Source organism: Nannospalax galili, unplaced genomic scaffold, assembly GCF_000622305.1.
Source record: "Nannospalax galili isolate Female #2095 unplaced genomic scaffold, S.galili_v1.0 scaffold768, whole genome shotgun sequence".
Classification (NCBI taxonomy): Eukaryota; Metazoa; Chordata; class Mammalia; order Rodentia; family Spalacidae; genus Nannospalax; species Nannospalax galili.
In genome coordinates, this window is record NW_008360317.1 from 1,522,408 (window position 1) to 1,534,589 (window position 12,182).

Genomic DNA, 12,182 nt, shown 5'->3' on the forward strand with positions numbered 1-12,182 from the left:
ACATGTGCACTGTGACAATATACATTCCACATTCTCTCCATCCTCACCCCCACCCCATCTCTCACATGCAAAATAATAACAATTTTTTAACTTTAGAAATTGTAAGAAAAATGATCTCCACTTCATAATAAGAGCACTCTCATTACATAATAAGAGCACTATAGACTTAGAGTGAAATTAAGGTAGTTTAAGACCTTGCAAAGTTGGGTGTCAGCCTAGAATGACAGGTGCACTGATTGTAGAGAACAGTTTACAAACCCTAATGCATGAGCCTTCCTATTTTTCCTAAATAATCAGGAGGTACAATCTTGTATGTAACCTAGGTCTTATCTTTTCCTCTATCACTTATATTTGTCTTTTGCTCAAGAAAAATCATGCATGGATTCATCTCTACATTTTACAGGGTGTTTATTTTAAAGATTATCAGAAGCATGATCTTGCAGGCAAGCTTGTCTGTTAGTAATTTTCTACCCTAAACTTCTAACTTAGGAAGTGGCTTGGCAGAGTTTGGGTATGGGGTAGGGATATCTAGACTAGCAGGCATTAGCAGGGTCTAGTGTGTCTGGGTCTAAGCTAGCTCAAGGCACCTTTGAAAAATCAACCATCAGATTTTATTTCTAACAGAAATCTAGTAATTTGCATTTGTGAACTCATTCATATAGTCATTTATTAGATGTCTACCCTGTTATTGTTTGGAATGCTGAAGACTCGAAGGTCTAGTCCCCATTCTCCAAAAGGCATTCATACAATACTGTGAAAGGAAAATACACAGAAAAGCACCCATAAGAGGAGCGAAACCAGGGAGTAATCGCTTCTATGTAGAAAGACCAGGACCAGAATGGGTTTGGAGGGAAGAGACTAGGTGGGTATATATAAATTCATAGTGTGTTATAGATTTACATATCATTAAGTTCTAATTGCAATACATTGGCCTCTTAGATTGGCATATTACAACTTATCCTGAAAAATAGTACCATCAATTCTTGCCAGTAAGTGTATTTCTCCTCTGAGGAAATTATCCATTCTTTCTTTTAAAAAAGTTTTTTTTGCATTGATGTATGTGTATATGTGTGTTTATGCATGTGCAGGAGTGCACATACTATGACAAGCTTGTGGAGGTCATAGGCAATTTGTGGGAGTTGGTTCTGTCCTTCTACCATGTGGGTTCTGGGGATCAAACTCAGGTCAGTCAGGCTTGGCAGCAATACCTTTACCCACTGAACCATCTCTCCAACACAAAATTATCCATTCTTTCAGCTTTGATTTCAGTTGCATTATACACAGTTAGAATTTTGGTTTATGCCACTAAAGAAGCTAACTGGTGTTGTTCATGCCCATCTACTAGAGAATATCAGTTAAATTTGAGTTAATCTCTCACTAATACTTACATTCTGAATTTTGAAAGGCATTAGGGATTAGGTTGCTTTATCTCATTAAAGTCAATTTTAAAAAAGGGTTCATTTTATTAAACTGAATTTCTAAAATACTCAGAATTACAAAGTTCCACATATTACTCATTTACCTGGCTCTCAACATTGTTCCAGAGGTGAGGAGCAGGGTGAAGCATCTGTTCCACAGAGAAAAACAAATCCCTACTGAGGTCTGGCTCGTCAAGGACCACAGCACCAGGCACTGGGGAGGCAAAAGAAGAAGTGACAAGATCCCAGTCCAGTATCACTATTTCTGTCAAATGCTCTATCCATTCAGCCTGCTGCAGAAGATTTTCCACTGGGAAAAATTCAGGCTGATATATTTCCAAAACTTTCTATTTCTCACTAACCAAGGTAAAATCATCAAATAACCTAACAGCTTTTACATCATGCTGAATCATTCGCACACAACAATTTACCTGTTTTAATTTTTAATAAATTGATTTCAATCCTTTTTCTTACTCTATTGAGTTTTTGAGACATGATTCACATTGTGTAAAATTTACTTTTCTGACCTGTATAATTTTCAGTGGTTCAAACTCCCATGATTGTTAAATCATCACCAGCATCTAATTCCAGAGCCTTTTCATCATCTCAAAAGGAAATACCACAATGATTTCAATAATTCCCCATTCTCCCCTGCCCTAGCTCCTGGCAACAGTTAATCTACCTCTGTCTCTAAGGATTTACCTATTCTAGTACTTTAAATAAGTGGAATGATGAAGCCTTTTTATGTCTGACTGCTTTTATACTGCATGACTGCTTCACCCCTGTAGTAGCACGTAATCATAACTTGATTCCTTCTCAAGCCTGGATAATAATTATCTTCTAAGATGATACACATCATACACACACATATAATTACATGCATATGTATATACACTTTTGCATAGATGTATCTGTTGCTTTCTCTTGAATATATACCTAGAAATGGAATTTTTGGGTCATATGGTAACCTTATATTTAACCTTCTAAAAAAGATGAATCACCATCTCAAAGTGTCTGCCCCCACTTACTATCTTACCAGCAATGCATAGGATTCCAATTTTTTCACAGGGTCATCAACACTTAACACTGCCTGTCATTCTTACAAAGCTATTATAATGGCTCTGAAATGATATGTCAACATCACTTTGATTTTTGTCTCCCTACTGACTAATGTTGGGCATCTTTTCATCTGTCTGTTGAGAATTTGTATATTTTTGTTAGAGAAATGTTTTACAAATCTGTTGCTTATTTTTAAACTTAGTGTTTCTTGTTATTATTGAGCTTTAAGAGTTGTGTATTTCAAATACTAGGCCCTTATCAGATAAATGACTTGCAAGTGTTTTCTCAATGTCATGGTCTGTCTTTCATTCTGGTAGCTACAGAGGACACCTTGATGTTCTTTGTGCAGTGTGATAGTGCCCTTTATCAAGTGCTGACTTGGTCCTTTCTACCACTTTGATAATGTTCTCTGTACCACAGATCTTTTAAATATAGTCCAACTCATCTATTTTTTGTTTTCTCTGTGTTTTTTTATATCATATCTAAGGAATTATGCTCAATGTAAATCTATAAGGATTCGCTCATCTATTTTATAGAGAATCATATTAGCTTCTATATTTCAATATTTGCTCTCTTTTGTGTGAACTGATTTTATACCTTCATTCTTCAGTATTTGTCTATTCATCTGTCCCACTACTTTACTGAAAGGCAGTATTTCCCCATTGAATGGTTTGGTGCCCTCCTCAAAATCAACTGCTGGTAGATATGTGTGTGATGAGAATATTTCTGAACTGGCAGCTGCATTTCATTAGTTTCCATGTCTGTCCTTAGGTCAACTCCTCAGTTCTGTGTTTGCAGTAAGTTTAGAGATCGGGAAGTTCAAGTGCTATAACTTTGTTCCTCCTCAAGGTTATTTTGATTACTCTGACTCACTTGCATTTCCCTATGAACTGCAGACATGCCTCTAAATTTCTGCAAAATAGGTGTCTCAGAGTTTTAGAGGGATTGCAACAGGTCTGTATATCTGTTTGAGTAACATTATCATCCTATAATTATTAAGACCCTGATCCGCAAACATGGGAAATCTTTTCAGCAACTTGTCTTCTTTAATTTATTTTTGTGATATTTATATATTTCATCTATATGATTCATGTCACTTCTGTTAATTCATGAACATTTTATTCTGTCTCATGCTATACTCTGTTATAAAGCATAATCATTTAATGTGTCAAAAGGTAAAGATGTAATGAGTGGTATGCCAGTGAATCCATTCTGTATCTCTTGGAAGCTGTTATTGTGTTCTCTAAGATGAAGAAACTATGGTCAAAGAACTTGCCCAAGATCTGCCTGATTACTGGCTTCTTGGAATTAGAACCATATGTAACTGATTTCAAAATTGGGTTGTTAATATAAATATTTTGTTCTCTATCACATCAGCTTCAAAAATAAGAATGATTTGGGAATTCATATGTTTCTGCATCCCATAGAAACATGAAACTAGGGGCTGGAGAGATGGCTCAACAGTTGAGAGTAGTTGCTGCTCCTGCTGAGGACCCAGGTTCAGTTCCTAGCACTTACGTGGTGACTAACAACTGTCCACAATGCCCTTTTCTAACCTCTACAGACATTGCATGCACAGGTACACTTATATACTTGTAGGCAAAACACTCATACACCGAAATAAAAATACTCGAAAAAAAAAGAAACATGAAACTACTAAGAATTTTATTTTCAGTATGTACAAAAGAGTAGGTTATGAATAAAAAGCATTACAAGCAATATATAACTTTAAGGGATAATTATTGTATAGAAATGTAGAGTGTTCTTTATCATGGTTCATGATTTTAAAATGATTTTATCATATATGCAATTATTATAGTGTAGATTAAACTAATCTTTACTAACTTATCTTTAACATTGATATTAAGTTAAATTATTGAAATTCTAACCTCTTACCTCTTTCTTGTACTAATATAATTATGTGGAGCTAAAACTGAAAAGGAAAATGTATATTATATAGTATATATATTATATTACATGTATTCTAGATAACAGGGATGAAAATGCTCAAACGTCAAGATATTTTGCTCAGTTAAGCATGAGAAATACTTATTGATTATTGTTCTTGTCTCCTTTGTCATAGAACAAATATTCGATGGCTTAAAACCACATCTATTTTATAGCCCAACAATTTTGTGGGTCAGGAATCCAGACAGGGGAAATTCATCTACTCAGTATGGCAGCACTGTTGCTACTCAGATCACTTGTTCAGTGGACAGCTGGTCAAGCCTACAGGTCTGTCATGAGTTCACACTCATGCCATGTGTTTTGGGTTTTCACACCAACTGCACTGGCTTTTTCCTGCTAAGTCAAAGGACTTCCTCCGGAATGCTCCGAGAGAAAAGGCAAAAGTGAGGCTCAAAATCTGGTACAATGTCATTTCCAGCATACGCTTCAAAGTCACAATAATCATGGGCTGGCTGAGGTTCATGAAGAAGGAAATTATAACTGCCTCAAGACAGAAATAATGAAAAGGAATTTGCAGTTGTGTTTAACCTGACATGGATATTTTGTGTCAGAAATGATGTTGGGCTTTGGGCTATCAAATTTAAAAGATGCTTTCTTTTTACTCAAGGCATCAAAGTTTAATAGACTGTCATTAGATTGATAGGTTAATACATAATGCATTGTTCAAATACTCTTAAGGAAAGGGGATGAAGGTTATCAAACACTAGAGGCATTAAATGGGATGACCCCATGCTGCCTAGAATAAGCATCAGCTAAATTTTTGATACATTAATTCTTAGTATATCAAAGGAGTTATTTGTTCTCTTAGTACTTAATTGTGGTAAGGACTTTTACAATATGGACTTACTCTAGACAAATGATTTTTATCTAACTTTGCAACCAAAACGTTCATCTTATCTTTTTTATAATGTAGAAAAAAGCTCACTGAGCCTTGAGCTCTTCTTATAACCTAAAAATAGCATTAATTCCTAGTAACTCTTCCTTGCCCTTGACCTAATGCATGTTTGGGTGTGTGGACATGGTGAATATTGCCACAAGCAGTGCTTAGTCATTAGAAACAATGAAGATATGAAGATGATCCCATTTGTGCTGCAAACAATAGGTGGGATTAAATTGATAGTATCAGTTTGTGGTTGTGTCTATGTGCCAGTCTAGCCAGTAGGGGGCAGAAGGGACATAATCTTCTCGTAAGATAAATCCTCCAGTTTTTACTCCTCCATGTCATGCTAGATACACTGTTTCAATAAAAGAATTAGTGGGCCCCTTGTCTAGGATCACAGTTCTGAGAGAATTCTGAAGAAACAGGAGGTTCTCAGAAGTTCAGATCCATGCTTATCCTTAAAATGGATGCAGAGTCAGGCTGTTTTTATTTACGTGTAACTATAAAGTGCCATTTCATAGTAACAGACACATTTCATCATTATTAGTGTGTGAGTTTTCATTTTATGTGAAATTGAGCAGGATAATGGTTTGGCGCAAAAGCTGTCAAGGAAAAAAATCCCATTTTGTTTTTAAGAACATGGTTAGGAATATGACTCAGGGGAAGAGCACTTACACATCATATACAAGGCCCTGGGTTCAATATCCAGTACTGAAGGTTCTTGCATGTTAAGAGTAGATTTCCATCATCTCTCTAAAATGATTTAATTCTTGTTACATTCTTAACTTTTCATAAAAATAATAAGAGGTTACTTAATAAAGCAAACCTTTGTAATAAAAACCAATATTTGTAGAAATGAATCCAAGATAACCTTGGCATAAATCTTACCTTTAATTTGTTTGTGCTGCTATACCAAAGTACTAGAGACTAGGTTATTTATAAACAACAGAACTTTATTCCTCATATTTCTAGAGGCAAGCAAGTCTAATAGCACCAGCATCTGGTGGGAGCTGTCCTCTGGTTCCAACATGGGCCCTCTACAGGGTACTAATACTGTGCCCTCACAAGACAGAAGAACATAAAAAGAGATCCAGATCCTGTTGTAGGCTTTGTCCTAATAGGCTTATCCCTTTCATAAGAGCAGAGTCCTAGATTCAGTCCCCAGAATTAGAAAGAAAGAAAAAAATAATGTCACATTCAGGGAAAACAAAGGGCGGGTCTACTGGCACATGAGTGATGATCTGTCATAGTTCATCCCCAGTAAGAAACACCTCAGGCTGCAAATAGTTCCATGTGAGTCTCTGGTTCTGGGCCTCAGTGGTTGAAAACGAGAAGAAAAAAAAAAAAAGCATGAGATTTCTCATATAAAAATGTTATGAAAGTTTTGTTCTAAGAACAAAACTTTAAAAAAATGTTTCATAATGATTATTCTTGATTATCCTTTTTTTCTTAATTGGGAGGGTTTCACTTTTAAAAAGATTTTTAAAGTACTTTAAAGTCAAAGTCATTTGTGACAGTTGGATGCCTTGGATTCACTTTATAGTTGCATGAGATATATATTTCCTTTGTTCTTTCTTTACCAAAATTAATTTTATTTTATTCATGTAAAGCTGATCTACCAAAATGACGTCTGTATGTTAAAGTGGAGCTATTCCGAGGAAAGGAAATAGGTCAGCAAGTTTTCCATTGTTGTGACAAAATGGGCATTTTACTCCAAAACTCTCATTTTCTATTTTTGTTAATCCACATATTTCTCCATATAATTATTAAATACAAAATGAGAAACTGTTATGTATGAAATTTTTTAATACTTTTCTTACCATTGAACTTTTCATTTTCATTGGAATATTATTCTTTCAAAGTTTATTTGAATATCAGCAAGTAAATGAAACAGTCTAAAACACGTTTTAGTTTTTAAAAGCATTTGCATGCAATATTTCATTGTTTGGAATTTTTTAAGAATATAATCGCTTAATATCTCCTCCTGATCTCTAAGGTCAGAATTCTAGAGTAGCCAGAATTAATCCAAGGTAATTAAAAAAATTAGACTAATGTGATTTCAAAGCTGGGAAATGATGATCCTAGTGTTATATCTCATCTTTATTGCAAGGTCAAAAATCCTTTGTGTGATGACACAGATTACCCAATTATTACTGAATTTTGTCTCAAGAGATACTGTGCCTGGCTTTTCCCATTGCTGGCATCCTCTGAAGCCAAGACAGGTGCAGAACAACCAAGATGTGGAGAGTTTGCCGAATCTCCCAGAATCCTTGGGGTCCACTCTACTGAATCCATAAGTACTTCATAAATTCTCCTTCACATAGCTGCTCTATCCTCAGGCAGAATGTTTTTCTTCATAGAAAGACCAATGATGGAAAGCTGTGGGAGAATAAAAGCAAAAAGATATTTATTTCATCAAGTTGTGCATCATAAAAAATTTTATGTTGGGTAAGGCCTAGTTGCATTCTGTTATAGTTATTCTATAAGAAAAAATAGGACTGAGATGTCCATGTAGAGCACACACTTGGGACATGCTCTCTTTGTGTGTACAGAGTCATCTCATGAGATTGTGTTCTTGAACTTGGATTTCATTGGATTAAGCAATTTCTCACATCCTTTTATAAGAGTTCCATCCATTTAAAAAGATATTACCATCTCTCTGACAACAGCTGGTGTCTGTTATTTCTCAGATATGTATTCTGAGTAATATCCTCCAGCTGGAAGAGTCACAGAATGCTCAATTAGTCACAGTAGTTGGCAGGGGGGAAAGAAAAGGGAAAACCCCTTTGTACTGGCGCTGTTGCTACATGTGCAAATAAGATCCATCCTGTATGATACTGAGCTTAAGGAGAAATTAACTCCCACGTGCATTCCTGCGAGCAAACTTTTACGCACATCAACCCAGGCCCCAGAACAAGGACTGCCACCCACTCAAATGCCACTTGCTTCCAGAGTTAAGAACCGAAGCCCAACCCCTGTTATTCACTGTTGCTAAACAATAAAACGATAACAAATTCCTCCCAAAGTAACTCCCTGACACTGCAGCTCCTCCAGTCCTACTACTGATTAGCTTTCCTAATGCGTTCTGATCCCTTGCTCCCACACAGTTTTGAGAACCCGCTCACAATGAGAGAAGGGTATATCCTTGTAATAATTATCCTTTTCTGTGTGTAGATTTTTGCAGCTTAAACATATGACTCATCTAATAGCAATTCTGTGGGTCAGTGAGTTAGGATGAGCTCAGCTGGGTGATTCTTCTGCTGTTGGTCTTGCCTATGGTCACCTACGATTACAGGCATCTGATGACCGAGTTCATTTTGGAAGTAGACTGTCCAAAATGAACTGGGTCACCACCATTTGATAAAGGCTGCCAGCCAGTCCTGTGCTCTTACATCCTCAAGGAGGCTAAGCAAGGATTACAAACATGGAGGCCTTAGGTCTGCAAGAGAGGTCAAGTAGGAACTGTAAAGCATCTTAAGGCAGATGCTTGCAGAGCCCACAAATCCACATCTGCCTCCTTCCAGTCAGGAATCCAGGAGAATTGAGGCCAACTCCCCTTCTTCATGTAAGAAGTTCAATATCACATTGCAAAGGGGTTTTGTGTCCATCTTTGTAAGCAATCTACCAAAACAAAACAAAACAAACCTATGGCAGAGTATTTACAATAAAGCCACGGTAAGATTCTGACAAAAATGAAATTTCAGGCTTCAATTTGCTGTTTCTGAGTTGAAGGTTCTAGTTAGTTATTTAGTGTGTGTGTGTGTGTGTGTGTGTGTGTGTGTGTGTGTGTGTGTGGTGTGAATATGTGTGCCACTGGTGCTGTGGAAATCAGAACACAATTACATGGAGTCTGTTCTTTCTTTCCACCTTCATGTGAATTATGGGAATCAAACACAGTTCATTAGACTTGCATGACAAGCAGTTTTACCTGCTAAGCCATCTTGCCAGCCCTAATTTGAAGATTTTATTCACTAATGAAGTAAAAGCAAATCCATCATATGCATGCATAGTGTCAACAGTGGAGCTGTGCGAACAATTTCGTGTCATTATCCCTAGAAAAGCCTACACGTGAGCGCCTGTACACAGCACAGAGTGATGTACATTCTCTAAAATAATTTGACTCTCAATTACTCAGGCAGGCATTGTTGGTGTCTTGAAATGACCTTTTAGTGAGAAAATAACTTCCATCCTCCTCTGGCTTCTTTGAAAGAATTTTTTTTTTTTTTTTCAGTTTGACCTCAAGAACAGCTCAGGTATCTGAATGGGAAGGTCTCTAGAGTTCTAGCTGCTTCTCTTATCTAAGTGTGGCAGAGAATAGCTGCCCTCGGATCTGTCCAGAGAGGCTTTCTGGGAGGGAGTAAAACATTCCAGGAGACACTCTTAGTTAGCTACACCTTTTTTTTTTTTTTTTTTTTTAGAACAGAGACTCAAGTTGCTGCAAGTAGTTGCTAGTGTACTTTTGTTTTGTTTCGTTTTGTAACTTGGAGGAAAAGAACAGCTGGGAGCTGTGCCTGAAAAGCTGTCAGCTGTCAACTCTACAGCTTGCCTCGCTGTGGTTAGATTCTCATTTCTCTCTCTCTCTCTCTCTCTCTCTCTCTCTCTCTCTCTCTCTCTCTCAACAGTATTGTACATCCACATTGAAAACTATTCATATCACATCTTTGGTGGCATCCCCACAGGCCAAGGGCTCTTTCTTACCTGTGTGGCTTTTTCTCACTGCATTAACATTTACTGAACACTTACTGTGCACAAGGAATGAGAATAAATGCTTTGCAGTAATTGCCTGATGTAATTACAACTACAATAACCCAGTAGTGACCTATGTACCATTATTTACCCCATTTTACAGATGAAGAAACTGAGATGAGAAATGTACTACACTAATCTTGTCCTAAGTCCCACACCTGAAAACAGCCAGACCAGGGCTGAATCCCATGCTGTGCAGCTGTAAAACTCATGCTTTTAATCTTCTGCAATAAAACATATTGTGCCATTAAGTCCATTGTAGTCTAGCTTCCCAACTTGAGAGTTCAGTCCCTCCCTTCAGTTAAGAGTGCTGACTGGAAATTTCCCTGTTGTCCCAGAATTTTAAAGTATCCAAACCAAAACAAATAGGTATTAATCACCCCACTGCTTCTTTGCAGCCCTAAAACATGACCAAACTAGTCTTTGGAACGTTATTCCCATTTTGCAATCCCATCTGTCCAAGGGAGAGATGAGGCTTTGTTGGGGAAGGGGAGAGAATGTGGATAGGAGAACTGTTGAGTGAGAGTGTAGGGACAACTGTGTAGTGCAAGCCATTCAGCACCTTCTTGCACCAACTTATTTCAAGTGTGTATTTCTCCTTCTTCAAATGTGCTGTCAAGGTGGCACACACGAACACACGAACACAAGATGACTGCGAGATCAAGGCCAGTGTAGGTTACAAAAAGATTGTTATCTCAAAACATGCAGAGAAATGACAGAGTGAATCATCTATTTCTCCACTCACATTCCTAAGAAAGGAGGGCTGATCATTCAGCCTGTCTTTGTTCTAGGCCTGGACCACACTATCAATGTCTAACCACTGGCTACCAGGGCCAGGCACCCATTCACAGTTCAGTCAGCTGTGGTCAGGATGTGGACAAGTAGATCTGGGAACAAGGCCTGAAGGTAATCCTTATGCCAAGAAACTTCTCTTATGGAGATTTGTAGTTAAAATGGGCAAAACTCAATGTTTCCTTACATTCTCAAATGGCTCTCTCTCCTCTCTCCCTCTCCCTCTCCCTCTCCCTCTCCCTCTCCCTCTCCCTCTCTCTCCCCTCTCTCCCCTCCTTCCTGCCCCCTCTGTATGCTGTTTCTGGGTGTGTGTTATATGTTCTGTCTTTGTATGTTCTCTGTGAGTCTCTATCTCTGTCTCTCTGTCTCTGCCTAGGTCTCTGTCTCTGTATTGTCTGTGTGTATGCTATTTAAAATGGTTAACTTGTTATTGGCATTCAAGTGAATCTCAAGGTACAGCGATACCTATTGTGTGTGCACACATGGATGCATATGTCAGAGTTTTAGGATTCCCTTCTTTGGCTAGCTAAAAGCAGAGATGCATATTTTCCCAGCCCTTACCACATGGCAACTGTTTAACACTAAATATTTATCTGCCAAAACTTTGTTCTTGTATGTGAGTTCACTTTGACCTCTTGCCTCAGTCCAAATCCGGCCTTCTTTGATCTTAACTTTGTTTGTTCAGAAACAAGTAGCACTCTGTGCTTGTTTATTCCCAGAGTTCCCTCATAGTGTCCTAGCATCCTACTGCCCCCACTGTTTTCAGGCCTTTGGGATGCTGGGATCAGCCAGATGTTATTCAAGCCCACCTGTGCTGCCTCCTGGCTGAGTGACTCAGGGCAAGTTATTTGAGGTCTCAGAGCTTTGGTGGATACACTTGTGAATGGGGCTGATAGTCATCACTACTCCAGAGAATTATCAGAAAGTCTCCTCAGGGTGCCTGGAGCTCAAAAGGTTCGCAGGTTGTTTTTGTTTCTTTGTTTGTTTACATTTGTTGTTTTTTGAGACAGGGTCTCCCTATAGCCCCACCTGGTCTAGAACTAGTTATTTAGACCAGGGTAGCCTTGCTCTCACAGAGATCTGCCTACCTCTGTCTCCTGAGTTCTGGGTTTAAAGGCCTGCCCACCAGCCTAACTCCACAGCTCTTTTAAGTCACTTGCCCAGAAGCGCCCTATCCTACCAGGATGCTGTCTCCTACTGAGGTCTTCCCAGGACCACAGACTTGTTCAAATTTATTCATCAAACTTCTCTCTTATCTCTCTGAAACTGGCTGTTTCATGACACCTCTCTCTCTCTCTCTCTCTCTCTCTCTCTCTCTC

At 38.1% G+C, this 12,182-nt stretch overlaps 1 long non-coding RNA gene across 1 annotated transcript in view; it reads right to left on the minus strand.

Moving 5' to 3' along the window:
• Positions 1–4,372: 4,372 nt before the first annotated feature.
• The window catches only part of LOC115068741, a 17,736-nt gene continuing 9,926 nt past the window's right edge, over positions 4,373–12,182 (minus strand). The window contains exon 3 of the long non-coding RNA XR_003848081.1: positions 4,373–7,704. This is a non-coding gene — a long non-coding RNA (uncharacterized LOC115068741). The remainder of the gene's footprint in view (positions 7,705–12,182) is intronic.